This window comes from Dendrobates tinctorius, unplaced genomic scaffold, assembly GCF_039654945.1.
Source record: "Dendrobates tinctorius isolate UK_male_01 unplaced genomic scaffold, ASM3965494v1 ptg000075l, whole genome shotgun sequence".
NCBI lineage: Eukaryota > Metazoa > Chordata > Amphibia > Anura > Dendrobatidae > Dendrobates > Dendrobates tinctorius.
In genome coordinates this window covers 47,056,403-47,083,332 of record NW_027361743.1, presented here as the reverse complement: position 1 = coordinate 47,083,332, position 26,930 = coordinate 47,056,403, and the positions used below count along the sequence as shown (strand labels likewise).

General features: G+C 43.1%; 1 long non-coding RNA gene across 1 annotated transcript; it reads right to left on the bottom strand.

Moving 5' to 3' along the window:
- Nucleotides 1-24,975, bottom strand: LOC141096634 (uncharacterized). The gene is made up of 3 exons (XR_012233738.1): nt 24,881-24,975; nt 2,247-2,352; nt 1-888 (listed from the first exon to the last, which is right to left on the bottom strand). It is a non-coding gene; the product is annotated as an uncharacterized lncRNA (long non-coding RNA).
- Between the last annotated feature and the right edge of the window lie 1,955 nt (nt 24,976-26,930).

Genomic DNA, 26,930 nt, shown 5'->3' with positions numbered 1-26,930 from the left:
TCAAAAAATGGAGAAAGGCACACATATTAATGTGCTTTATGTGTTGTTATTTGCACAAAACAAAAGCAAATCTAAAGAAATTATAAGCAAGAGTACATGTGCAGGGATCTGGAGGGGAGGGGGGCCTGCTTGAAGCGCTTGGCTTGCTTGGTGAGTATGGTCTAGGCATATATGAAGATGAGGAGTGGCAAGGGTAATAAATTTGATGCAAGGGGGGTGGCTGCGATTGAGCAAAGGGAAATATTTCACTTTCCACACTTGATGGGTCATGGTGGGGGTGATGAATGTGGAAATGGGCCATTTGCCAAGCACTATAGGGTTGTTTGTTCTGCCCTTGGTGCCACCCTTCAGCAGGGGGTATGATGTGATGTCAGCTTTGTTGGGGTGCAGGATTAACATGGGATGGTGGTATTGTTGTGAGAGAGCTCTGGACACTTGGTGATGGTGGTATCATGTTGCCCCTTTTCCTAGTGAGATTCTGAAGGGTGTCAATCGCCTCCTGTGTATCACTGGGTGGAATAGAAAAGTCCAGAAGGTAGAGAATAGCGGCCTTTATGCTGAGCTGCTTATCTGCAGGCACCTGATGCAAATGGCATGCCAGGCTGCGGCAAAAGTCCTCTTCCCCATCGTCATTCAATGTGCGAGATACAGTAGATAGTCAATGACTCGACTATCTTCCTGGCAAGGAGTTTGGTGGCTGAGGACCTCCATCCTTTTCCGTGCCCTACGTGGTATGGCTGCAGCCTGGGTGGAGGTGGGTCCACTGCTCCACGCCTGCTCTTCCGGTCTTGCTTCTTCAGCAGATGTGCCGCCACCTCCTCCTTCTCTTGCCCTTCACCAACTTCCAATTCTGAGGGTGTGTCTGTGTCCCAATTGTTGCTTCTGGTACTGAAAAGATAATTTTATATTTTATGATATAAACATTTGTTAGTTAAACATACAAAAGGAACATATTCACAAGGGTTGAAACTTACGGCCGTAAGTACATGATTGGGGAAAGGAATTTGAGAAGGTCATAAATAATAGAGATATGGCCTCTTCCTACACACAGCATCTCCAGTATGACCACACTGCTGCCTCTCCCTCCTATATTGGTCCCTAGCCCTGCCGCTTCACCACCTTCTGGTAACATCAGTCACTGTTTGGTGGATAAATATTAACAAACTTTATAAACAAAAAAATATAATGTAAAAAATAATAATGCAGACTGTATGGCTAAGAATACAGCATATTTGCTATTTACAATATTGTGTTTGCATACATTATAAGCATTGAAGCGGCCTCAATTATGCAAATCTGTTTTCCAAAAAAACAACATGGAATTAGCGATTACAGACTTTACATACACTGTGCATTTACACTGAGAACACACACAGGTTGCTGTGACATTACTAAGAATTATATTAAAAACAAGCTGCAAATAGCTGCATTAAATACATATTTAAAACTGGGCACAAAAATGAAGAAGCAAAGATGATGCAATTTGTAGCCAGATTTTTGTTTTCTGCACGTGATGTAACTCTGTGTTATGTAACCTATTTTTTAATATTTGCAAATAACAGAAAAAGCAAATAAAAAATTCCTTGCTGGATAATGAAAAATGTTATGAAATAATGTAGAGTTTAAACCATGACTAAAGTGATCAACTAGAGCATAACAAAAGACCACTGAAGCCTAATGCCAAACTGAGTTCCCAAGATGTGCAATAATCAGTCAGTGCAGCCAGCTTTTGTGGAAAAACGTCCAATCCAGTATTTTACAAATTTGTGCAGAGACATCACAAGGATATTTTCTTCAGGTGACCACAAATAAATCCCATCTGACCAGTTTCAGTGTTTTTTTTAGACGTGAAACATTCTATGCTCTCCTCAATGAGAAAGTGCAAAAGTGCTACAACAAAGCCGCAATTTTGCACTATTTTTGCTGCATTTTTGTTGAATAAAGTCTTTGCCTCCACATCACGCTGCTTTCAGATTACATGGTAAAGTCATGCTGATAGATTAATTTTAAACAATGTTCCATCAATCTATATGGGACTGTCAGAGGGTCAAGTATAGCACTTGGCGTTCTTCACATTTGTGTATTCTCCAATTTTAGTGCATGTTACTTTAAGGACTAGATCTTATATGTTGCTGGAGTATTGAAATTATTTTAGAGAATTTGTTTTGTTAACAATATACTTTACTTATTCTAGAAACTTAAAATGATGGACATTTGTTTTTCGGCTGAATTAAAGAACAACTAACCTTTTAATATTTGTGGAACTTCCCTCTTTCATCTCACTGTCCATTCAAAAACATCAGGTTTTCCTAATGAATGGTGATGGGCAATTCTAGAATCTGAGCCAAAAAACTGAAAATATAAAAATATGATTTACACAATGAAAATTTAATGCACATGTAGGTTTGAGCTATCTGGTGTGCTTCTATTGTTTCCCTACCAGCAGCAAAGCAACAAAAAAATGAAAAATGTTATTTTATCCCCTTAGTGACAGAGTCAATTTGGTACTTAATGACCAAGCCAATTTTTACAATTCTCACCACTGTCATTTTATGAAGTTATAGCTCTGGAACGCTTAAACATAACCCTCTGATTCTACGACTGTTTTTTTCGTGATATATTTTTGTTCATGTTAGTGGTAAAATTTCTTTTATACTACTTGTGTTTATTTATGAAAATTTCGGAAATATGGAAAAAATATTTGAAAATTTTTCCATTTTAAAACTTTTAATTTATGTACCCAACTAGAGAGTGGTGTCGCATAAAATAGTTAATAAATAACATTTACCACATGTCAACTTTACATCAGCACAATTTTGGAAACAAATTTTTTTTTGTTAGAACGTTATAAGAGTTAAAAGTTGACCAGCGATTTCTCATTTTTCCAACAAATTTTACAAAACCATTTTTTTAGAGAACACCTCATATTTTAAGTGAGTTTGGTGGGTCAATATAACAGAAAATACCCAAAAGTGACACCATTCTAAAAACTGCACCCCTCAGGGTGGGCAAAACCACGTTTAAGAAGTTTATTAACCCTTCAGGTGCTTCACAAGAACTAAAGCAATGTGGAAGAAAAAATGAACATTTTACTTTTTTCACAAAAAATTTAATTTAGAAGAAATTTTCTTGTATTTTCACAAGGGTGTCAGGAGAAAATGGATCACAAAATTTGTTGTGCAATTTCTCCTGAACATGTCGATACCTCGTATGTGGGGGAAAACAACTGGGCACATGGCAGGGCTCAGAAGGGAGGGATCACCAAATTTTTGAATGCAAAATTGCCTGGGATCAATTGTGGGCGCCATGTGGCGATTGGAGACCCCCTGATGTACCTAAACAGTGGAAGCCCCCAATTCTATCTCCAACACTAACCCCAACACACCCCTAACTCGAACCCCAACCCTAACCATAACCCTAACCTCAACACACCCTTAACCCTAATCCCAACTCTAACCATAACCCTAGCCACAACCCTAAGTCTAACACACCCCTAACCCTTATCCCAACCCTGACCGTAATGCCAACCATAACCACAACCATAACTCTAACCACAACCATAACCCCAACACACCCCTAACCCTAATCCCAACCCTAACCATAGTCCCAACCCTAACCACAACACTAACCCCAACACAACCCTAACCCCAACCCTAGCCCAAACCCTAACCCTAGCCCAACCCAAACCCTAGCTATAACCCCAGCCATAACCCCAACCCTAGCCCAACCCTAACCCTAGCTATAACCCCACCTATAACCCCAACCATAACCCTAACCCTAGCCCAATCCTAAACCTAGCTATAACCACAACTATAATCCCAACCATAACCTTAACTTTAGCCCTAACCGAATGCACCATGCTGGTTTTTTTGTGCGCTTGGAGCACCGTCAAAAGGGCGCAGCGCACGCAAAATTCTACTAGTGCACAGTCAGTGCACAGTCTGCGCACCCTATGCTAAAGATAGAGTGTGCAGATCGCATGCAGCCGTGTGCGATACTAGGCGGAGATGACCGTAGGGGGCAGGCAGGGGGCGGGGCTTAGTAGCGGTGTGCACTGCTGGCAAAAAATGCTAGTCTGAAAGTAGCCTTAGGGGGTGATAAAGGGGGGTTTAATTTACTATTTTTTTTTACTTTGATCACTGTGATAGACCCTATCACAGTGATCAAAATGAACCAATAGGAAAAATTTGCTATTGTTGCCAGGTGCCGGCCGGGAGATCTCTGCATGCACACTGCGAATGTGCCCGTCATTTTCTTCCCAGAAGAAGACGCTGGAGGCCAGGGGACAGGACCAAGCATTGCAGGAGGGTCCAGGGACACCGGAGGTACTGGGGGGATCAGGGGACCCCATTTCTCTCTCCTCTGATGTGCTAGATTATATCAGAAAAGAGAGAAATTAAAAGGGAAGTCAGACTTTTTTTTTTTGCAGTCGCCGTTATTCCATGATTTTGTGAATAACAGTGATTAAAACATTGGAGTCGGTAAAAGCCAACCCGAATCATGTTCTCCGGGGTCTCAGCTAAGACCGGTAGCTGAAACCCCAGAGAATTTCCGACGCTGGAAGGCGCTATAACCTTATTTCTCAGGGTCGTTAAAAAGCGGTGCTGAGGAATAAGTACCCTTAACTGCAGTCATTAAGGCATATCAGCAGTTGTTAAGGTGTTAAAGTAAATTCTGTCATTGAGCTCTTGTGCCAGCAATGTTTGCAAGCCTTACGGTAAGTGCACACTGCATCATTTTCAGGCTGGTCCACTCGAAAACCCACTTAAAAAAAATATCCAGAATATGCTGAAAACAATGAACATAAGAATTTCTAGATAAAAAAAGCTTGCTTAGCAAATGCTCAGTCTTTTCAACATCTTTTAACCCCTTAACACCCAATGACATGCAGTATCCTTCATTGGGTGCCTCCCCTTGTTTGGTGCAGGCTCCGGCGATGAGCCCACACCTTTTGCAGCACATGACAGCTGATCTGATTGCAATCCACCCGCGGCTATTAACATGTTAAATGCTGCTGCCAATGACTCACCGACACCTGCGCAGAAGATCGATGAAGACTCTGCCCATAGAATAGCGGATAAGTTTCACATAACTGCGCAAGTGGACAGCGCATGCCTGTGATTACAGCGTTGCAACTTAATGTCACAGGTCAGTGTGGCGTACATGGGGGGTGTGCCATTATAATGAGGAGAGGAGGCAGGGATTTCTTCCAGGCACCACACACCATGGAGCCTGGAAGAAATCATTAACATATAACATTAAAACTGCTTTTCTGCTTTTCTCAACTACACTGCAGCTATGAGACATACAGATAAGACTGGTTAAGCCATTCTATTATCTGTCTGCCCATAGTCATAGCTTAAATTGTCCAGGAGTGACAGATTCTTTTTAAAAGATGCCAGGGTGACATTTTGAGCATTTTGCCAGCATTTTTGTTACAAAAAAACACTAGCGGTTTTTGCATTATTGAATACAGTTTTAAAAAAATTAGTAAAACACCAGTAAAAAAAAGACAGTGCAAAACTGCTGGAAAAATGATCTGACCATCCTTTCAACAATTACAAACATCAACAAGTGCTCAGGAAACATAAAAAAGCCCTTTAAAAAAGACTCTTCCTGATACCTCTTTCTATTGAAAGGCTTGTCAGGTTTGCCTGCCTGAAAAAGATGTCATGTGCACATACCCTTCCTCTCTTATAAGCTTATTTATGACCAAATAAAAGTTGTGCTCAACTTTGATGTGGTCATAAATCAGCTTAGCAACTGCAGTCAAAATAGATCTCTGACAGCTTTCATGGTGAACTCATTCTGACGTTAATTATTTTCTGACATATATAGAGGTTGTAGAAGCTAACTGGTCCAGATGTTTTTACAAAAATCCGATTACAAAATTTATTTTTAGCCAAAAATGCAAGTAAAAATAAGGTATAGGCATCCGAGCATAGGCATCCATATCATTTGAATACCAGGTCCCCTGATGCTTTCAAGCTGCCCCCGGTCAGAAACTGGTGAGAGGAGAAAAATACATTAAAATAAGCACTAGAGATGGACAAGAAGTTCAGGCATGGACCAGGAGGAGAAGCAGCCATCTCCTGCTGGCAGAGGATAATCTGAGTAAACTAAACCCTGAAGGATACAACATGGTTAAATTCCAGTAGGATTTGGCTGTATGTCCCTATAGTTAGGTGGAGAAATATGCAGCAGCGTTGGAAGTGCTGCATGAGGTTTTTAGCATGGCTGCCTGACACGGGAAGGAGCAGAGCAGTAAACACAATGAGTAGCACAGCGCTGGGAACATATGCAAGTTACCGCCGTAACTGCACTCCCCTTTATGTCCCTCACTTACTTGGCCAGACTGATGGAGAAACCTATCCTATAAGACAGAGCGACATTTGTTCTCTTCAAGCTCCCAGGATTTCTCTTCGGGGCCAAAGCTCTTCCAGTCCACCAGATAGAACATCCTTTCCTGAGAAATCTTAGAATCCAGGATGTCCCTAACCTCAAAGACATCCAAGGGACCCTCAGGAACAGAGGTAGCAGAAGTAGAATGGGATGTGGACAAGCAATTCGCTTTAGGAGCGAAACATGAAAGGTGTTTGGTATCTGTAGATTCTCTGGGAGTTGAGGACAGTAGGTCATCGGATTTAGTTGATTAAAGATTTTGTATGGACCAAGGTACTAGTGATCGAACTTGTATGTAGGCATCTTCAGGAAAATATTACGGGATGACAGTCATGATCTCCATGATCTCCAGGGTGATACTGAGGCTGCGAACCTCTCTTCTTGTCCGCATGAGACTTCATCTGAGACATAGCCTTAAGAAAGAAGACCTGAATCTGCCACCAGATCTGTAGGAAGTCACCATTAGAGGAATCAGCTGCTGATACCCTGGAGAAATCGAACATAGGAGAGGGCATTTGAGGATCCTGGGGGCACACAACAAAAATTGGAGATGCCCAGGGGAGTAGTTGTACCCAATCATCCTGATGAGCAGAGATGAGTGGTGAAAGTAGTTCGCAAGGATCTGATTAACCCCTTCCATTTGCCCATTGATCTGCAGATGGCAGGTGGAGGAAAAATCCAGCAGTACATTCAGCAGCTTGCAAAGAGCTCTCAAAAATTTCAAAGTGAACTGGACTCCGTTATTAGAGGCAATATGGAGAGGAAGACAGAGGAGATGAAACATAGAAACACATTTTGCAAAAATTGTATAGCAAGCTTGGGCACAGAGGGAACACTGGACAGAAGAATGAAGCAATCCATCTTAGAGAACCAATCCACAATGACCCAGATGATACCATAACCCTCGGAGAGGGGCTGCTCCATGATGAAGTCCATAGCAATATGTTGAGAGGGCGTGGAAGGAACTGGCAGAAGCAGAAGGAGATAAGCAGGCATATTTCTGGCGCACCATGGGAAAGCAATTACAAAGTCCTGAACCTTTTGTCAGTGAGGGTCAAAAGAAGTGTCAAGTAATCAGTTCACTAGATTTGCGTGTGTCCACATGGCCGGCTAGCTTGGATTTGTGTCCCGAAAACAGAATTCTCCTTCTTCCGGGCAGTAGAAACAAAGGTCTAACCCCATGGAATACGTTTCAAGATAACAGAGGCTCCATCAACATTCCTGGCCGGGTTGATGATGTGCTGTGACACCTCTATGGAATGAGTTACGTAAAAGGATCAAGACAGGGCATCTGCTTTGACATTTTTTTCGCAGGATGGAAATGCAACTCAAAGTCAAAACTAGAAAAGAAGAGTACCCACCTGGCTTTACGAGGATTTAACCATTGGGTGGACTGTAGAAAGGTCAAATTCTTATGCTCCATGTATAAAATTACCGAAGAACAGGCAACTTCCAGTAGATGTTGCCATTCCTTGAGTGCCATCTTAATGGCCAGTGGCTGACGATCCCCAATAGTATAGTTTCGAAAACAGTGTACAGAAGAAACCCCCAAGAAGTTCTTTGCAGGAGAATTACCCGAGCACCAGTAGAGGAGGCAATTACATCGAAGAGAAACTGCTTGTTAGGATCAGGTGATGCAGCAATGGCAATCACAAAGGCCTCTTTCACATACTGGTGGGCCGACGCAGACGACTCAGGCTAGACCTTGGCATTAGCCCGGGGCGGACACTGAAAGCTTGGGACCCCTGTGCAAGAGATGTGTCTGGGCCTCTCTCCCTGCGGGGTACACTGCTTATGATGAGAGCAATCTGACCCCTTGAGCCGCAGCTCCGAGAAACAAGCCAGATCAAAAGTTCTATTTGGAACTCCTCACACTTCTAAAAAATATATCTATTTATATTTCTTCACCGAGATGGAGACATATATGCTGCATGTATGTGGGTAATTATATATATATATATATATATATATATATATATATATATATCCATTAGCATGTGGTTCAGCTAGTCCAGCACAGTCATACTTGCAGTCAAGTGACAACTAGTGTCCGTTAAGCTTGTGAATAGGACACTACAGATGTGGCTGACACTCTAGTTGGCACATGACAGCTAGTGTGCAGAGTGCCTCTTCATGATTACTGCTGGAACTGGCATAGCCCATCCATGTATATATTATATTACATTATATGTCTGGTATCTTTAGCATCTAGTAACTGCTCTATTCATTGTCTATGGAACTGATGGAAATAGCTGAGCGCAGTGCTCAGCAGCTCTATAGATAATGAATAGAGCAGAGGCCGAGCATCTGCTCTATCTAGGACGAGACTGCAGACCCCTGTTCTCAGAATCTCTGGTGGGCCCATTGGTTGGATACATACATACACACATACCGTACATACACACAGATACACATACATATACCGTTAAAAATACATACATACTATATGCTTATATAATATACACATATCGTACACAGATATACATACACATATATCGTATATACACACACACATACACAGATGTCAAGACACATACATACACACATAGATACACACATATACTGTACATAGATACACAAACATAGATACACACATACACACACATAGATACACATATACCGTACATACACAAACATGCACATACCATACACACTTACAATGTACATACATATACTGTACGTACATACATACACACATACCATACATACACACAGATACACATACATATACCGTACATACATACACACTTATATACTTATATAATATACACATATCGTACACAGATATACATACACATATATCGTATATACACACACACATACATAGATGTCCAGACACATACATACACACATAGATACACACATATACTGTACATAGATGCACAAACATAGATCCACACATACACACACATAGATACACATATACATATAATGAACATACATACACACACAGATGTACACACATATATAGATACACACATATGCCCATGTGTTTGTGTCTAATTGGTTTCATTTTTCGGGGGAGGTTTCCATTACTCCCTCATGGGCCATGCACACAAAAGCCATCTTCCATAGCATGTCCACATCGGACATTACCTGCCTGAATTCGGCTCATACAGGTACTATACACATGATCAGGTTTTTAAATACATCAGTTAGGTACTGCTCTGAGATGGGTATACCTTGACATTTGGTAGAGCGGCTTAGTATACATTTTTTGCAAAAAACGTATCAACCAAATACCCTGTTTTGGTATCATCTTTTTACTAGCACTTGCTGTTTACTGTCACTTTTTTACAACAGAGTATTTTTATACGTTTGTTTTACTGTGTGTTTCTGTGGTTCATAGATACACACATGTACATATACTGTACGTACATACGCACAGATCGATACACACACATACTGTACATACACAGATGCACACACACATACATACATAGATGCACCCACATTTGCTGTACATACATACACACATATACAGTATATACTGAATATGCATCTACATACACATACATACTAATTTATGGCCTCAGGTATTCAGCTGAGCCCTGGAGGAGGTCAGCCACATAGTGCAGAGATCAGCTGGAAAAGGCTGCGAAACCCACTGTGGGGGATGGGGACACAGCAGAGGACTGATATTTGCTCCTTGCTGCTGCTGTGCTATCCTGTGCAGTGAGCCTCCTCCCCCGACCTCTTCTCCGTAGGGAGATGTTGTAGCCTGCTGGGAAAAGAACAGTGGAGGGAGCACAAGACACAATGTAAGTCCTGCTCTTCCTCCACTGTTATCTCCTGTGTGCTGTGCGACCCGGGCCCCCTGACTACAGGTGAACATTGACCATTATAGAATCATAGAATCATAGAATCGTAGAGTTGGAAGGGACCTCCTGGGCCATCTGGTCCAACCCCCTGCTCAAAAGCAGGTTTCGCTAAATCATCCCAGACAGATGTCTGTCCAGCCTCTGTTTGAAGACTTCTATTGAAGGAGAACTCACCACCTCTCGTGGCAGCCTGTTCCAATCATTGATCACTCTAACTGTCAAAAAGTTTTTTCTAATATCTAATCTGTGTCTCCTCCCATTCAGTGTCATCCTATTGCTTCTAGTCTTTCCTTGTGCAAATGAGAATAAAGATGATCCTTCTACAATGTGACAGCCCTTGAGATATTTGTAGACAGCTATTAAGTCTACAAATATCTCAAGGGCTGTCACATTGTAGAAGGATCATCATTGTGAAGCACCAATCAGAAGGAGAGAGATGGCAGCTAGTGAGCACTCTCCTTAATCTGGTGAGGAAAGCTTAATTGCCCTTTTTGAACTCCTGCACTCTACTCGCGCTCTCTCCACGGTTCTGGGTATTTGTATAATTATGGAAGGGAGTGAGAGGGGCCCAATGCTGCATGACACTGGGCCATAATCTTCACCCTGTGGCCCCATAGCAGCTGCATACTCTGCAGGAACCCCCCTCACCTTCGGGCACCAATGCAGTTTCACCGGCTGCACCATCAGTATGTCCGCCCCTGAACTAGCCTCCTTTTTAATTAAGGCAGAGATTGATGCTGTGAGGGATGAGAAGTACTGAATAAATTGTCTGTAGAAGTTGGAAAAATCCATGAACAGCCGGATGGCCAGCAAGCCTAGGGGCCAAAGCCAGGAGTGGACAGCAGAAATATTTTCAGGATCCATTTCGAGACCCTGGCTGGAAACAATATAGCCGAGGAAAGGCAAGATGGGTTTCTCAAAGACACATTTGGACAACTTGGTAAACAAATTATTCTCTCGTAGATGCTGCAGAACCTGATGGACGTGCCTTCTATGGGTAGGTAGATCAGGAGAGAAAATCAGAATTTTGTCAAAATATATGGCCACAGAAACTTAACCCCTTCCTGTCATGCACTGTACAAATACTGCTCTTTGGGAGGTATGTTCCCACAAAGAGCAGTATATGTACAGAGGCAAGACTGCACGGCCTCACGCTGAGCGCTGAGGCAATCACGTGCAGGTGTCAGCTCTATGTGACAGGTGACACCCCGCAGCAATGCCCACGATTGGTGCTCGCACCAATTGCGGGAATTTAATCCCTCTGATGCCGCTGTCAGTAGTGACAGTGGCATAGAGAAGCATCGTGAAGGGAGTGGGCTCCCTGTGCTCTTCCATAAGAGCAACAAGATGTGAGTGCATTGTTCTGATGGTCTCCATGGAGACCCCCGGCACCAAGAAGGCTGCGGGATCCTTCCGGGTCCTGCAGGGAAAGTGGCTTGTGAGTGCCTGCTGGGAACAAGCACCAGCATGCCTTCTTCCCTGCCTGTCAGATCTGCGATCTGCTGTAAAATAGTAATGTCCCATACTGGGACAATGTAATAAAGTTAAAAAAAATATTACAATGTGTAAAAAATTTTTTTTAAAGAAATCCCTTAAAAAATAAAAAAATAAAATAAAATACATTTATTTATGTAAATAAAAAAACTATAAAAGTACACATATTTGTTATTGCTACATCCAAAACAATCCGCTTTATAAAACGGTCTCACTAGTTAACCCCGTCAGTGAACACCATAAAAAAATAAAGTAAAACATGAGGCAAAAAACAATGCTATATCATCTTACTGCTGAACAAAAAGTGCAATAAAACGTGAGAAAAAAGATGGATGTGAATAAAAATGGTACTGCTGAAAACGTTATCTTGTCCCGCAAAAAACAAGCCACCATACAGCTCCATCCGCAGTAAAACAAAAAAAGTAATAACTCTCAGAATAAAGTGATGCAAAATTTGATATTTCTTCTTTAAAATAGTTTTTATTGTGTAAAGGCACCAAAACATAAAAAGTATAAATGAGGTAGTGCTGCAATCATATGACACAAAGAATAAAGCTGTCTTACCAATTTTACTACATGCGGAATGCTATGAAAAGCAAAAAAAAAGCAAAAAGCAATTCCTGAATTGCTGGTGTTAGTTCATCCTATCTCCCAAAAATCAGAATAGAACGCGATCAAAAAATGTCATGTGCCCAAAAATGGTACCAATAAAAGACAACTCGTCCCGCAAAAATCAAACTGTCACATGATTCTGTCAGCTGAAACATAAAAATATTATAGCTCTCAAAATATGGTGATGCAAAAACTAGTTTTCGCAATAAAAATCAGCCAAACATAATGAAAACCTGATTAAATCTGGAATCCCTGTAATTGCATCGACCCCAAGTACAAAGTCACTTAATCACTTATTCTGCACGAGGAACGGTGTAAAAAATAAATAAAACCAAATCTTCACATGCTGTTGATTTTTTCATTCTGCCTCCCAAAGATCGCAGTAAGGCTCGGCGCACATTTATCCTGTGTTCTGCACTGAGCGCTTACACGGGGGATTTCCTTGTAAATCTCTGAAATACGTGATTCAGACAGAACAAGGTTTCACTTGTTAGAGGTTTCCACTGTTTAGGCACAACAGGGGCTCTCCAAACATGACATGGCGTCAGCTAATTATGCCCACAAATTTTACATTCAAAAGTGAAATGGCGCTCCTTCCCTTCAGAGCCCTGCCATATGCCCAAACAGTAGACTTCCCCCACATATGGGGTATTAGTATTATCAGGAGAAATTGCACAACAAAATAAATTGTCCATTTTCTCCTGTTACCCTTGCGAAAGTGAAAAAAATTAGGTCTAAGGGAAAATTTTTGTGAAAGAAAAGTAAATGTTTATGTTGTCCTTTCACATTCCAAAAATTCCTGTGAAGCACCTGAAGGGTTAATAAATTTCTTGAATGTGGTTTTTGAGCACCTTGAGGGGTGCAGTTTTTAGAATGGTGTCACTTCAAATGTGATGTGGTACCTAAAAAAATGATTTTGCAAATTTTGCAAAAATGAGAAATCGCTGGTCAACTTTTAACACATTACTTCCTAAGAAAACAAAAATTCTGTTTCCAAAATTTTGCTGATGTAAAGTAGACATGTGGGAAATGTTATTTATTAACTATTTTGTGCGCTATGACTCTCTGATTTAACGGCATAAAAATTAAAAGTTTGATTATTGCGAAATTTTTGCCACATTTCCACTTTTTTGCAAATAAATGCAAGTTATGGCAAAGAAATGTTATCACTATCATAAAGTACAGTACAATATGTCACAACAAAACAGTCTCAGAATCACTGGGATCTGTTGAAGAGTTCCAGAGTTATGACCTCATAGTGACAGTGGTCAGAATTGTAAAAATTGGCCTGGTCAGGAAGATGAAAACAGGCTTCATGGCGAAGGGGTTAAAGGAGATCCTGGTAGATGTCATTAACCCCTTTCTGACCATGGAATAGTACATCCGAGGTCAGATCCTCTGCTTTGATGAGGGATCCGGCGGTGAGCCCACATCAAAGCTGGGACATGTCAGCTGTTATGAACAGCTGACATATGTTCGCACTAGGCGCAGGTGGAATCGCAATCCACCCGTGCCTATTAACTAGTTAAATGCTGCTGTCAATACTGGTAGTGACCTTCACGGTTATTAAACGCCATTTTCCATTCATTGTCCTTACTGATAGGGATCAAGTTGTAGGCCAATCTCAGATCCTATTTAGTCAAGACCTTTTCTTCATGGATTCTGGCCTACTACTATCCGAACTACTATGACTAAATAGGAAAAAAGTGGCAGTTATAGTTGCGATTTCCTATACGCATTTGGCAGAAGAGGGTGACAATCCCATAAAATAAGTAGCCTTTTATTTGTTGTCACAATGCTGAATAAAATATTTTTTTTTAAATGACCAAGGAAAACCATATATATATAGTTTTATTTTTTAAAAACTTGTATTACAGAAGCAGCATAGAAACTGATGTGTACAATAAATTTCCATTTAATTTATGTCTTAACCAAACGGTATCTTAACTTCAACTAAAAGAACATTTCTCCTAAAATCTGTGAAGGACCGTTTAAATCATTTTAAGTACGTTCTTGACACTTACAGTACAGCAATAATAATTAAGATACTAAAGCACATTTAATGCACATCATAAAAGTATATGATCGAGTCCTTCACATTCTACTGTCTGTTTGTGCCGAAAGTGCTTATGTTCATTTTTCAAAATAGCAAACATGTTGGCTCAGCAAATTCTGTATAGTGGGATTCTTAGAAAGTGAATATACTGTAGGAAAAAAAGAATTTATTAAGAGAATCATAACTTTATGATTACGTTTATGCTTGCCAAAATCAGTCTAATATAATTATACAAATTTTGGAAATGTTCACAATATGAAGCAGATGTGTCGCAAAGGGTCTGTTTTATAACACTTGTAATAAGTTCTATTATTTGCAACATTTGGGAAATAGTCCACTACATATTGTTTATTGCTTTGATGGGGAATTGCTAGTATTTAAAATCAACAGTCAGAGATATAAACCATATAAATGTGTAAAGAGATTTCTGTTATTTGTAGAAAAAAATCTGTCAGAATAAATCTTAGAATTAGCACATCACCCAATATTCCTATGCGTAAGGGCCTCGTTACACGCTTCAATGTCCCAGCGATCCCACCAACGATCCGACGTGGATCGGATCGCTGGGACATAGATAGCTGATCGCTGGTGAGTTGTCACATAGGCAGACTCACCAGCGACCAGGACCAGCGAGCAAGCTGGTATCCAAGGTAAACAGCTGGTAACTAAGCACCGCGCGGCGCTTAGTTACCCGCTGTTTACCCTGGATACCCGATCAGGACAAGAGAGTATGCTGGTATCCAAGGTAAACAGCGGGTATCTAAGTGCCGCGCGGTGCTTAGTTACCCGCTGTTTACCCTGGATACCAGCTCCCAGCGTCTACTGTAGGGCGCTGGTAGCTCGCTGATCATTGGTCTCTCGCTGTCACATGCAGCGATGTGTGCTGCCCAACGGGAGACCAACGATAGATTTATGGCCCAGACCATTAGGCAATGATTAACGATCAGTCAAACTGGTGACGTTGCAACGATATCGTTCACAATATCGTTGTGTGTAACGGGGCCTTAAAGACATTGATCTGGTTCCATGGCTCATTATAGTCTTTATCAGTGATTATGTGTTGTCACAGACCTGGCCGTGCTTAGGACTTTGTCCATGATTAAGGATAAGTTTTCACATATGTTGCTTTCGCACACATACCACTAAATGCTGACACACTTGATGGAAGCAACCATAGTCTTCCCTATAAAGTGAATAAATGATATCACCTTATAGTGTGTGTAGCGTATTGCTGCCAAAATACCAACTAATGACACAATCTAGTACACGTAAATGACTCTGCCAAGCTGTACAAATGTATTTTAAATTTTACACAAATTAATTGTGTACACATAATGAAAACCAGAGTTCCACGGTTTACAGAATCATTCACATGCCTTACTAAAGAGGATGTGCCATAAACAATATTTATTACCTGTCCACAAGATAGGTGATAAATGTAGACTTGCCATGCGTGGGGATGCTGAGACATCCACTGACCCTGAACATAAGGGATAAAAACTTTTCTCCGTGAAAGAAGTGTTGTTGAGCATATTACCTATAACTCCTACACACGTGACCAGCCTAGTTACATTGCTCAGCATAAATGAGCACATCCCAATTGAAAGTATAAAAAAAATCACACTGAATACAAAAACAAAGACTTAGTTACATAGAAAATTTTTAAATTCATTACATGAAAGTAAGGTTATTAATAGAACTTTCATTATAAAATCTTCAGTTTTACTCAAATTAGATGGTGCAAAAATGAATACACCATGCATGAAAAACTACAAAATCTAGTATTTTGTTTGACCTTCAAGATTTTTAAAAAGGACCAAGTTTTCTAGGCACTGAATGAACAATTTGGCATTTTATCTCAGGACAAAATGTGTGGAGAAAGGCTAAATCCATTCTCCTAGGATATAAAAGATAGCCTCCTGTCCACTTAAATATATATGGGAGTTAACAGTTGGGACTAGCCCAGAATGACAGGTGCTAAAGTGAAGGGACAGTAAAGAGGTTCTTGTCAAGAGACAGATAGGGCCCAATCTGCAGCAGATGCAGACTTAGGCTGGGTTCACACGTAGCGGAACTCTTGCGGAAATTACCGCGAGAATTCCGGAATTCCATTCCACGGGAAAATTGCATTTTAAATTCCCGCGATTTTCCCGCGGAAAAACTAGCATTTTGCAAGCGTAATTAGCTTGCAGAATTGATAGCGTTTTCCAAGCGATCTGTAGCATCGCTTGGAGAACTGATTGACAGGTTGGTCACACTCGTCAAACACAGTGTTTGACGAGCGTGACCAACCTTTTACTATTGTGGCCGCCTATGCGGCATCAATGGTAAAAGATAGAATGTAAATAATAATAATAAAAAAATATTGTTATTCTCACCTTCTGACATCCCGCGCAACCTTCCCACCTCTCTCCACGCTCCCGGTCCCAGTAATCCTTTGCGACAATTACCATGATGGTGTCCGTTCTCCCGGGATCGCGACGTCTCGCGGTCATTCGCGATGACGTCGCATAAATGACCGTGAGACTTCGCGATCCCACGAGAACGGACGTCATCGCGGTAATTGGCGCAAAGGATTACTGGGACCGGGAGCATGGAGAGAGGCGGGAAGGCTGCGCGGGACGTCGGAAGGTGAGAATAGCAATATTTTTTATTTTAAATTCTATTTTTTACAGGGATATGGTACCCAAAGCTCGGAGGACAGTCTCCTCTCCTCCGGACCATGGGTACCATCCGCAAATGGTCTGCTTACTTTTCGCATGGTGTGCACAGCCACATGCGGAAAGTAAGCAGAACAATGCATTCCTATGGGTGCGGGATCGCTGCTATTCCGCGAAATTAATGAGCATGCTGCGTTTTTTACCGCGAAGTAATTCCGCTGCTGTAAAAACCGCAGCATAAGCACAGCAGTGCGGAATCCCATAGGAATGCATGGGATGCTTATTTTTTGCGGCAAAATCACGCGGTTAAAACCGCCGTGGAAACGCGAAAAAAATGCCACGTGTGAACTCAGCCTTACAGTCTGAGAAGCAGAAGTAGGTGTCTCCAAAGTGAGCGAAGACTGAGGCAATGGATAGCTTGATCTAGAGTAGAAGAGTAGAAGTAACTGAAAAGATTTAGGAGGTGTGGGGAATTCTCTTGAAGTGGGGCCTGGGGGCAGGAAGCCTAGTGGGATGGTACAGAGTTATTTGTCAAACCAGAAAGCACCAAAAAACAAAAACCCCTTAAAAATTAACTTTTAATAGAGTAATTAAAACAACCCATAAATGAATGTCTGAATATACCAGGGGGTCAAAGGTCAGTTATTTATATAGAAATTTTTTTTTTACCATATATGAACAGGGGTGAAAAAGCTAGATTGCCCTATTAGGCCCTATAGTGACCCTTCCTGACCGCGGAGGTTGGCACCCTAGTTGTAGACGATATGGCGCCCCTGCTCAACATCGGCATCCCTAATTATGCCCTAGACCACCCTGCGTATACAAAAAAGGACACAAAAAATTAACACACACACACACCTACGGTACCGAAAAAAAAACAAACAAAAATGGAGAGACAATAAGTCTCAATATAAAAGTCCTATAGTTCTGTAAACCTTATCTCGTAGTATGAATACAGTCTTTATCTCAAAAATTGAGGAATTGCAGCTTTAAAGGGACTTATCTCGTAGTCAAAAATACAGCAAGCTGCCGTAGATGAAAAATACTTGGGCTTAAATAACCTATTCAATAATTTATAAAAAAAAAGTCTACAAAGGGGTTAAACCACAATTCACACTCGATGCAGCTTCCAATAGAACTTATCTCGTAGTAGAAAACATCATAAGCTGCCACCAATTAAACCTGGGTTTAATCCCCCATCAACTATAAGAAGACTGTGAAGCTTCAGCAGCACAAATAGTACACATGTGTAAGGACGCACATTTAAACTTAAATATACTGCAGTAAGAGAATTAATAATATAAATGTGCTCTCTGCATCACATCAATCATCGGGACAGCCAATATATATAGTTGCTCAATCTTCTATGCAATGAAAAAATGACAATAAATAATAGCCTCATCAAATGTCAACCAGATACTCTCTCCGCCAAATGATACCAGACGCAAAGGCAGACATATTATTATGCATAGACTATGCAATGTTGCTTCTAAGAGAAAAAAAAAAAAAAAAAAAACCATGTTTCTCAATACATCTGTTCCATCATGAGTAATTTTCCCCAGCGTCCATTAATCATCAGTCTGCAAGATATAATGTACAAAAAAGGTACTTATCAGCCATTCAGCCATTGGTGGAAATGAGTTATTTGACAGTCAAGTGATGGAACAGCTGTAAGGAGGTCGATCGGACCACGGGTACCTGCATGCCGGGTCCGGAACTAAAAAGGCTGCATCCTCTGTTCCCTGGGGAAGGACTGAGAGAGGCGAACCTTCCCCTGTTGCTGGGGGGAAGTCAGAGTGAGCCAGACCAACCTCTGAACCCAGGAGGGAGAGAACCTAAAAAGGGTGCGCAGCATCTGAATCATAAAAAGAGAGAGCGCGCGAATCAGGGGTTCTGGTGCCGGCGGAGAGAAGTGCAGAGGATAGCACAGTGAGCAGTGCGCTCTGTTTCACCCAGCAGAGCAGAGCCGTGAAGAGCAGAGCCATGTGGAGCAAAGTCATGCTAGCAGAGCAGAGCGGTACCAGCAGGGCAGAGCTGTACAGAGGAGAGCCATGTGGAGCAGAGCCGTGCCAGCAGAGCAGAGCCATGCCAGCAGAGATAGCCGCGCCAGCAGAGCCATGCAGTGCAGAGCCATGCGGAACAGAGCCGTTATAAAGTCAGGTGCCAGATGCTTCAGGATTGTGAGTATCATGCGCAAGCTGCCTGAAAGAGACTGGGAACATGACCATTATCCTCACCCCCTACTGTGCTAGAGAATACTGCCCAGACTAGGGATGAGCGAGTACTGTAGTATTCGGACTCGCTGTACTCATTACGAGTACCTCCTAATACTCGGGTACTCGTAACGAGTCCAATGTAAGTCTATGGAAAATGCGATTAATGGGCAGGGACTGTGATGGACAGGGCGGGAACTTTGCGAAGACTGCCAGGCTATGTGGGACTGTGCTGGCCTGTGCGGGGACTGTGTCAGGCTATGCGGGACTGTGCTGGCCTGTGCTGGGACTGTGACAGGCTATTCGGGACTGTGCTGGCCTGTGCGGGGACTGTGCTGGACTGTGCAGGGCTTTGCAGGTGGGACTGTGGTGGGCTGGGCTGACTGTGCGGGGACTGTACCGTGATGTGCAGGACTGTGCAGGGCTGTGCGAATCCTCACGAGTATGCTCGCTCATCCCTAGCCCAGACACGTTTATCCTGACTTTACAGCGCATATTTTGCGGAGCCACATTGGGCTCCTATAGGACTGTGGCCCTCACCGTTTTTTAGCCACTGCAATATATGGACTAGGGGCAGTGGAAGGTACCAAAGACTGACCACTGTCAATGGAGGATGGGGTATTGTTGTTTGCCGGACCCCAATAGAAAAGATACCGCACCTGCCGTTGCTGGCGCTACTAATTTCGCAGCAGGAGCTGCAGTGATAGGACTTCTTTATACAATTTGGTAGAAATTGTCATTATTTGAACCGTTGCACTTCACTTTGCCATTTATACTGTTTAACTTTTTACCTCCCTGCATGGAGTATTCCCCTGTAAATAAACCTGTTAATGCTTGCTCTGCCTCCCATCCGTCACTGCATTCCATGTTCCTGCGATCTCTTCACTTGGCATAGTCGGCAGGATGCAGTCTCCGGACACAGGGATGGCAGACCAAGCCGTCAAGGGTGCCACAAGGGTCAGTATAGGAAAAACCGAAGTGGTCCCGTGAATTACGGCAAGGAATGCAAAAAATATCTGAAGAAGTTGAAAGCCTGAAGAAAACCCTTGCTGCTGTCTTGAGGCCCAGCGTCATACCCCAAGGTAATTCACGGCAAAGGATAGAAGAAGTTAGGAGAGGTGTGGAGCATCAAAGGTACCCCAGCAGTCGCCCCGAAATTTGCTTCCTGGTCGTGGATTGAAGAGCGGTCGCAGATGGGATACGCTTCCCGCAGAGGACGATGATCCAGAAGAAAGTGCCCAACAGACAGGCGCAGAAGTGAGTGCTGGACATGCGGAAGAGTGGGAAACCTGTTCAGAAATTGTCCTACCCAAGACCGAAGACGGCGAAGATTTACTCACCTCTCCGAAGGTACTGATATATTTGGAGAAAATGCCGCCCCTGGGAGAAATGTTATGGCGAGAGGAGAGGAGCCGCACCTAGAGCCAGACAAAGTCACAATGATGGACACCGAGAAGAGATGGAGAAGGTGTTGACTGTCCATGGTGAGATGTCTGCGCTTTCCAGGAGTGTGGAGGCAAGTCTGGTGGAACTCCAACCTGGATCCCAAGGTCCTGTCTGTGAGATTCGATCCGAAGGAGAAGAAGGGACGTCTGCCCAAGTGATTCACCAGAGTAAATCGCTACCTTGCCCACCACAAGCTTACAGAGGAGAGAAGGTGACAAGTGTTCCTGAGACACCTGCTCCTACAGTTCCCGTTTATGAGATGGAAGAGCCACAAATTTTGTCCTCTGAAGTGGAAAGTTTGCCGCCCGCCATCTCAAGAGACCCTGATCCATTAGAAGAATTGCAAGATACCCCTGAGGTACCCCTACCAGAAGTAGTAGGCTGTGAAGAGGAAGAAGGTCCTGAGCCATTGCCTCTGGCAGCTATTGTTGATGAAGAGGGAGAATCTCCCGACCTGCCATATGTTGAACCAGAAGAAGAACAGACCCCAGAGATGGCTGCTCTGTTAAACCAGGAGGAACTTCCCTTCTCTGCCACTCCACCCGAAGATTGAAGTACCTTTAACCAGCCTTATTGGCAGAAGATAGAGCCAGGGAGGCAGGAGTGGATGCGAAAATTCTGGGCATCTGTCAGCCCTCAGAAGAGCATGGTAGAGCACGATGAGTTCTCACCCATGGAATGGTGAGCTAAAAGAGAGGCATAATGTAAGGAGGTCGACCGGATCGTGGGTACCTGCATGCCGGGTCCAGAATTAAAAAGGCTGCATCCTCTGTTCCTGGGTGAAGGATTGAGAGAGGCAGACCTTCCCCTGTTGCTGGGGGAAGCCAGAGTGAGCACGACCAACCTCTGAACCCTGGAGGGCGGGGAGAACCTGAAAAAGGCACCCAGCGTCATAAGCTTAAAAAGAGAGAGCGCGTGAAGCATGGGGGTCTGGCGCCAGCAAAGAGCAGTGTAGAGGGCAGTACGGTGAGCAGAGCGGTGAGTGGCGCGCTCTGCTTCCCCAGCAAAGCAGAGCCATGCAAAGCAGAGCCATGTGGAGCAGAGCCATGTGGAGCAGAGCTGTACCAGCAGAGCAGAGCTGTGCGGAGCAGAGCCGTGCTAGCAGTGCAGAGCCATGCCAGCAGAGAGAGCCATGCCAGCAAAGCAGAGCTGTGCCAGCAGAGCAGTGCAGAGCAGAGCCGTGCCAGCAGAGCAGAGCCAAGCCAGGTGCTGCAGCAGCCAAGGAGAGTAGTGCGCCGTCCAGAGAGAATCAGAACACAGACCAGCAACCGCTGTTACCCACTGTCAACAGTGGGGACCAGAGAGACACGGGCAGTGTGTGCCCGATGAACGTCATAAAGCCAAGTGCCAGATGCTTCAGGATCATGAGTATTGTGCTCGAGCTGCCTCAAAGAGATCAGGAGTGTAAACGTAATCCACACCCCGACTGTGCTAGAGAATATCTGCCCAGACACGTTTGAACTGACTTTACCAGCGCATATTTTTAGGAGCCACGTTGGGCTCGTATAGGACTGTGGCCCTCACCATTGTTCAGCCACTACAATATATAGACTAGGGGCAATGGAAGGTACCGGAGACCCACCACTGTCACTGGAAATGGGGTATTGTCGTTTGCCAGACCCCACTGGAAAAGACACCGCACTCGCTGTTGCCAGTGCTATTAAGTTCACAACAGGAGCTGCAGTGATAGGACTTCCTTATACATTTTACTACTGAACTGCCGTTATTTGAACCATTGCACTTCACTTTGCCATTTATACTGTTTAACTTTTTACCTCCCTGTGTGGAGTATTCCCCTGTAAATAAACCTGTAAATCCTTGCATCCCTGCATCCCGCGTTCCTGCGATTTCTTCACAGCACTGAGAAGGAAAGCGGGAGGCATGAATTGAGAGAATGCCCCATGTAGTAATTCCAAGGTGTCAGCTACCATAGAAGCAAAGTAATGGCCATAGTGGCATACATAGCTTCCCTTAGAGGGAAATGACAAGGAACCGAGGGTTGAACAATAGGACTCTCGCTTACCGGTTAGAGATGCTGTTGTTGGAGACTAGGGAAGCTCCAAAAGTGCTTTACTGGCTGGTGGTGAAGCTAAAGCGAGAGTCTAATGGACAGAGGCAGAAAGAGCTCAGGAAGGATCAGAAATGTGTATGAAGGTTGTCTATGTTATAAGAGAAACATATATGAAGTTATAGACCTGTACATACTTCCCACTTTATTGTTCAGTAAAAGACAGTTTATTTTTGAGTGGTGGCCTCCCTCATTGAACCTTTCAACATCTGATACTGGCCAGCAGATATCAACAGCATCATGCGATCTGCAAGAGAATAGCACCTCCACAACTAAAGGCCCTTTTACATTTAGCGATGCACCAGCGATCCGACCAGCGTTCCGACCCGGTCAGGATCGCTGGTGCATCGCTAAATGATCGCTAGTGAGCTTTCATACAGAAAGATCTCACAGCGATGCAGCAGCGACGCAGCGCACGATACTCACCTTTCACACACAGCGATCCTGACGTCCTCCCGCCCGCGTCCACGCGTCGCTAGTCGTCACAGCAGGAAGTCTCAGCAGGAAGCGCCCGACGAGAAATGGAGCCGGACATTCTCGCGCAATCAGCGATGGACAGCGGGGGAGCCGGTCGTTGGTAAGTATCACACATAGCGATATCGCTAGCAATATCGCTATAACGTCACAAAACCAGTGACGTTTTAGCGATATTGCTAGCGATATCGCTTAGTGTAAAACCCCCTTAAAGTCCACACACCCAGCAAGGACCCGCATTTTCAAGTAGCGTGTTGGGGCGTGAAATACAAGTACCTCACCCATGGCTGCCGCCCCACACCACATTACATCCCCATAGAGGTCTAGTGTCTGTATAGTGCTTCCTATTTCTACTTACATTATTTAGACTTAGGCCCAGAATCATTGGGGGCAGAGTGGAGTGTGAGGCACCTGTTCCATTAAGAGGCGCATGCACTTCCATGTGCGCTTTGACACAAATATTACTTCAGGGACTGGAGTAAAATTTGTTGCATAAGGAATGCCGTTGCTTGTCATATATTTCAAAATTAGTCGTCACCGTGTCTTGTCACGCCCCATCCCAATTTTGTCAGAGCTGGGTGATTTTTTTTTTGTGTCAAAACTCACAATATCTTGGTACTACCTCATGTTGCAAAAAAAATTTGCACATTTTTAAAGGTTGAAGATAAGTATATGATTGACACCAGCAGGGGATTGTAACGAGCAAGGAAGCGTAGAGTCAGAGATAGCATACTGTTTAATATAGCACTGTGAAAGGAGTAGAGGCGCTTATGTTGGGTCCATCCCGTGATTTTCATTGTGTTTGTGTTATACATTCTTGCAGCCTCTGTCATGCCAGTATGCATTGGTATTTGTTTTACTATTCTATGGAATAGAGCGAACAGCTGTGGCATTCTATAGTGATGTATCCAATGAAAAACCTATAATACTCAATGACTCATGGCAGGTTTGCAATGTTTGGGTTTGGGTGAGAGAGGGGGTCGCACAATTCTCTCAAATTCACAGAAAAAACTCAAATACAAAACAAAGATGTGGAAATCACCTGGAACATAGGCAATGCTTGTAGAGTGAAATAATTGACAACACAAAATGTAAAGTAATTGAACTGCCTTGACAATAATTCCCAAATGAAAAGGTAAAATCATGCTTAGTGTTAAAGGGGTTCTCAGAGAAAAGTAACAAATTAAGAAAATAAAATGCATTTAAATATTGAACATTTTTAAATACCTTTATTTAACAAAAAGGTATGCATTAACTAGTGCATTCTATGTCAGGATTTTAAAGATGGCTGCTGCCACCTATTTTAGTGTGCAACTGATCCCAGAACTCGCAGTAGGACAATTTGCATGAAGAACGTCTGCTTGATACAGACATCAAGTCATAGTAGGGACCTATCAAGCATCGTGAACAGTGCACACATTCCTCTGTTCAGTCATCCTACCTGACAGGACAAGAAACAGACTAAAGGAGAAGAAAAACATTCATCTCAGTCAGCCTGATAGTTTTAGTGCAGGGTACGAAGGAAAGGGATGGTGGTGTAGAGCAGACTGAACAAAAGTCAGAAAATCTCAATGTATGATTTTAAAATAATTAAATTGCATTTTATTGCATGAAATAAGTATTCGATCACCTACCAGCCAGCAAGAAATCTGTCTCTCATAGACCTGTTAGCTTTTCTTCAAGAAGCCTTCCTACTCTGCATTCATTTCCTGTATTAATTGCACTTGTTTGAACTTGATACCTGCTTAACCCCTTAACAACCGCCGATACACCTTTTAAAGGCGGCAATTAAGGGTACTTAGGCTTCAGTGCCGCTTTTTAGAGAAATAAATGTATAGCGCCCCCAACAGTCATAATTTCTCTGGGGTCTCAGCTACCGGGGGTAGCTGAGATCCAAGAGAACATGATTCGAGTTGTTTTTTACCGACCCCAGTGTGGCAATTGCCGTTATTAACAGTATAATGGCGACCGCAAAAAAAAGTCTGATTATCCACTTAATTTCATTCTCCTCTGATGTGATTGCATATCAGAGGAGAGAGAAATGAGGTCCCTCAATCCTCCCCTGGTTCCTCTGGTGTCCCTGCAACCCCGATTGAAGTCCATCGGTCCACTGATGTCTTCTTCCAGGAGAAAATGGTGGGCGCATGCGCAGTGCACCCACAGAGATCTGCTGGCCGGCATCTGGCAACAATAGGAAATTTTTCCTATTGGTTCATTTTGATCACTGTGATATACCCTATCACAGTGATCAAAATAAAAAAAATTGTAAATCAAACCCCCTTTATCACCCCCATAGTTAAGTAAAAATAATAAAATAAAAAAAGTTTTTATTTCCATTTTTCCATTAGGGTTAGAGTTTGGCTAAAGTGAGTTGGGCTAAAGTTAGGCTTAGGGTTGGGCTAAAGTGAGTTGGGCAAAAGTTAGAGTTACAGTTGGGATAAAGATAGTGTTAGAGTTGGGCTAAAGTTAGGGTTAGGGTTGGGCGAGGGTTTGAGTTATGGTTGGGAATACGGTTAGGGTCGTCGGGTTCATATGTCTCAAGAGGAAAGACGGGGTGTAAGTAGTCTTTTCATCAGAGTTGTAATACAATTTTTTTTTCAGTTTTACTTAAAATTCTTTTTTTCGATTTTATCTATAGGTTTCACAATGGGAAGAAGCCACACTGGATATAGACAACGAGCAACTTATTCACCTTGTGCAAGAGTGAGTACCATTGTGGGACACCCGTGAGTGTCAGCACTCTGACAAGGTGATGATTCGATGTCTATGGGAAGAAGTGGCAACATCGCTACTGCCTGATTGGGATCGTGCCACACCGCGTGCCAGAACTGATTTTGGTAAGTATTGCAATGTGGTCTGCTGCGGCAGTGGACCTGTTAATGTATGTGCATTGTTTTCAAATTAATTTTGTGCTTTTTTCCCCCTTCACAGTGAAGCAAATCAATATCCGTTGGCACTCGATGAAAGACCGCTTCAACAAGCACATGAGAGAGGAGATTTGGGTTCGAAGTGGTTCTGCTCAAAGGTTCCGGAAATACAAGTACCACCGGAAACTTGCCTTTCTGAGGCCTGTGCTTGCTTACGATGGTTTCACATTTGCGTTTTTTAGCGCTGGAAAAAAACGCATATGTGCGCATGCGTTTTTTTCCCTATATTTAACATGGGTGCGCATACCTGCGCGCTTGTAAGCGCATGTATGCGATTTTCATGCGCTGCGTTTTTTTGGGGTGTGCGTTTGTATTTTCCAGACGCAGCATGTTGCATTTTTTGGCCCTGCAAAAAAGCGCATGCGCACATATGCGCACGTTTTGCGCTAAAAAAGGCCATTATAGCCTATGGATGCGATATGTGCGCACTGGCATGCTCATGTATGCGTTTTTTTGCATATGCGTTTTTTTTTTTAACCATGGAATTTAGGGGTTTGGGTTAGAGTTAGGGTTAGTTAAGGGGGTTTAGGGTTAGGGTTAGGGTCAGGGTCAGGGTTAGGGTTGGGGTTTGGGTCAGGGTTAGGGTTAAGTATGGTTTGGTTAAGGGTTAGGGTCAGGGTTAGGGTCAGGATTAGGGTTAAGTATGGTTTTGTTAAGGGTTAGGGTCAGGGTTAGGGTTAGGGTCAGGGTTAGGGTTAGGGTTAGGGTCAGGGTTAGGGTTAGGGTCAGGGTTAGGGTTAAGTATGGTTTTGTTAAG